Raw genomic sequence first — 3,667 nt, 5'->3', positions numbered from 1 at the left:
CCCGGGGGGGGGGGGGGGGGGGGGGCTCTGTTATGACCAGGTAGTGTGTGTAGGCATGTGTGTGTGTATACGTGTGTGTGCATGCACGCGCATGTTTGTGTATGTACACTAATGATTACGTGTAAGTGTGTATGTGGGTCTGTGTATGTTAGTGTGTGTTCTTGCCTGTGTATGTACAGTATATATGTGTGTGTGTGTGTATGTGTGTGTGGGACCACATGTCCCCTTCCTGCAGCAGTGTGTGTCTGGCCTGTCGGTGTTTGCTGTCAGCAGAAGCCTCCTGTTTTATTTTTAGAGCAGCTGCTTCAGAGGACCCAGAGTCTGGTCAGGTTTCTTCTCCACGGCAGGCTGACGCCAGCCTTCCCCGACCCCTCACCGCCTTCATCTCCCCCGCCTCACCCCTCCTTACCCGCTGCCTCTAGTCTACCCATCCCTCAGCCTCCCTCAGTTACCCTCCCCAAGCCTCCCCCCTCCTCTATTCCTCCCTCCATCTGGACTGCTGCTATCCACCGTGCAAAGGGACCAAAGAGACAGCGCTACCCCACAGTCCAAATACAGAGGGACATCACAGGAGTTAGGACAGGAAGCCAGATAAGAAATTTCACTTTCTTTACAGATCCGTCCTCAATCCTTACCACTTCGTCCACAACACATGAGGCATTTTGCAACGACATACAGTATATACCTTGACAGGGCTTTTCTCTTCTTGACAGATTCCTCTGGCCAGTTTGATAAACCCCAGGCAGGCCCACCCACCGACCCCTAGTCACATACCCACCCACTCAATGAACTAATAGGTTACAGTCCTCCTCCTCTGAGTTGATCAGGAGGCAATTAGCTTCTAATGGGGAAAGAGGGAGGGATGGAGGGAGGTGTGTGTGGAAGGTGAAATGGAGGAAAAGAGAGAGTGGGAGAGATCTGTGGAAGTGGAGGAAGGAGAAAAGGAAAGGACAGAGGAGATTGGGGACAGGGGGCTGGAGGTTAGGAAGACTGATGTTAACCTGTGGAAGTGAGGTCAGAACTAAGCAACATGGGGAGGTGAAGAACAGGTGGGGAGGGATGGAGGGATAAAGGGATAGGGAGGGACTGAGTCTGGGAGGTCTGGTTGTCTTATGCACTGATATCCAAAACCCGGGATGTGAAAAGTAACACGCCATGTCAAGCATGTCTGTGTGTGTGTGCTTGTACTGTATGTAATGTGTGTCTGGGCGTTTATTCACCTACACACATACACACTCATCCGAGTTGTTAAAGTTGCTTTGCTATATTTTTGTATGTACATACTGACTGTTATCCTATTCATGTGTGTATGTTTATTCCTGCTTTTGTTCCCTTTTTATTATGATCAATGTTTCTATGATTATTTTCTATTATATTGAACATTTACTTTGAGTCAGACTTGGTCAATACTTCTAACCGTTTTAGAGGTTTTTCACTGTGGAGGAGAAGCTCACTGACCATAGGCCAAACCTGTTATTTGTACCTCAACTTCACTATCTCCTCTGGGATTCATTTCACACGCACACATTCAGACACACACAAATACACACTCACGCACACACTTCACGGCCACTGTGCAAGGCCCAGGTTAATGGTCTCTCCTCCACAGTCCAGCCCGTGTAGAGCTCTCCCAGGTGGTCAGATGTTGAGTGGAAGGGCTCAGTGTGTAGGTACTGTACTGTACAGTACATGCATTTCTACAGAATAACAACTAACCCTCTAGGGTGCTGTATGCAGGCTACAGGTTAACCACTAAACCTCCCCATGTCGTATTAGTAAATATTGCTTTGGTACAATTGGCATCTTGTATGTTGTAAAAGAATTTAAGGAGAATATATGGACACATAGAAATTTATCAAAATGAATATATTATATATATATTAAATATACATTTCACACATATTTCTTTTCCGTTGCTGATATTACAGATGCGTCACAGATATTTATTTAATGGTTGCGATGAGAGAAAAGTATTTATTTAACGGTGGATGTTGCGAGGATGATGATGACTGTTGTTGGCTTTTTGGTTTGGTATCTCTTGGAGTGGTGTGGCGGCTGCAGCCCTCATGGCTAAAGATAACCAATAAAAGGTGTTTCCAAACGGCCTGCATTTCGCTGCCTCTTCTTTGGTGCGTGCGTGCGTGCGTGTGTGCATGTGTGCGTGCGTGCGTGCGTGCGTGCGTGCGTGCGTGCGTGCGTGTGTGTGTGTGTGTGTGTGTGTGTGTGTGTGTGTGTGTGTGTGTGTGTGTGTGTGTGTGTGTGTGTGTGCGCTGTATGGACCAAACTGTATGGTCAAGGGGAGCAGGTCTTTGTCTGTGGTTCTTCACTCCACTCCCTCACGTCACTCTGTTGGCCCCATAAATAAGTCATCAAGGCCAGCTCACACTAATGGCTTCTTATAGGAGTGAATACTTGTGTGTGTGTTAGTATGCATGCACTTGAGAAAAACACTTCCTTTCTGCTCATCATGACAAATAGAAATGCATTAAAGCAGACCTTAGCGTCTCCCACCTGCATGTCCCCACTGAAATGTCTCCACAATTTCCCTTGTTTTACAATCCTTTTGAGGATAGTAACCCCATCACATACACCGTTTTTGATGTTTTGATGGAGATAAGTAATGTTTCCATACAAAAGTGCTTACCTCTGTCCCACTTTTACCATTTGTGTATTTCTACTGTATTAGATTGAGACTACCCAAATGACACTGGTCAAGCAGACACATGCTCCTCTCTACTCTAGACTGTCCAGTTTCATCCAGAAAGATATCACAAATACAGCAATGGCTAACAGCTGTAATAATCCACTAGAAAAACAGTAATGTACTGCTTACTGGTCATTTATATTGTAAAAGAGCGTGCTGTATTTAGATGGAAAGAAAGACATTCATTAATGGAAAGATAATTTGCTTTACACATTGAAACCAACATGCATATCACACACACTTACACCAAAGCACACAATAGACAATTCTCAAATATAAGATCGGTGTCATGGAACGTGTACCTTCGTCTGATAACATCCTTCATTCTCTCCTATGGCTGTACTTCCACAACCTCAAACCAGCTTCCCCTGTGATCTGTCATCCTCTCTTCTGCTCTGCCAGTAAGGAGACAAGCTCATGAGTGATGCTACTTCCATCCTTAACCTTTGACCTCTGTGTTAAAGGAGTAGGCGTTAGGGGTCAGGGGCGTTCTGCTCCCTGCGCGACCCCCTACCCCGGCTGCTTGTGCATCTTCTATGTGTCCCTTGTTGTTTCTATACAGGCACTGTCCTGGATGCCCAGGGAGTCAGTCTCAAAGCCACAGAGGAACAAAAGCACCTGTCTGTCAAATCTCCATACAGCTGTCAGACACAAATAATGCATATCTGGAGCCCAAACACAACATTCACTGCCTCTGTTTGCTTAGAAGACTAAACCAGTGTATGTGTGTGAGTGTGAGTGTGTGTGTGTGTGTGTGTGCGTGTGCGTGTGCGTGTGTGAGTGTGAGTGTGAGTGTGAGTGTGAGTGTGAGTGTGTGTGTGTGTGTGTGTGTGTGTGTGTGTGCGTGCATGCGTGCAGTTAGCAGTTAGCAACTATCTAACAGGTTATTAGAGGAGAGCAGGCAGTGGACCATAGCTCAGCCTTATGTGTGTGTTGGAGAGAGACCCTGTCTGTCACTCCTGA

The sequence above is a fragment of the Salvelinus namaycush genome, chromosome 3 (genome assembly GCF_016432855.1).
Source record: "Salvelinus namaycush isolate Seneca chromosome 3, SaNama_1.0, whole genome shotgun sequence".
Classification (NCBI taxonomy): domain Eukaryota; kingdom Metazoa; phylum Chordata; class Actinopteri; order Salmoniformes; family Salmonidae; genus Salvelinus; species Salvelinus namaycush.
This window is presented reverse-complemented; position numbering follows the sequence as displayed.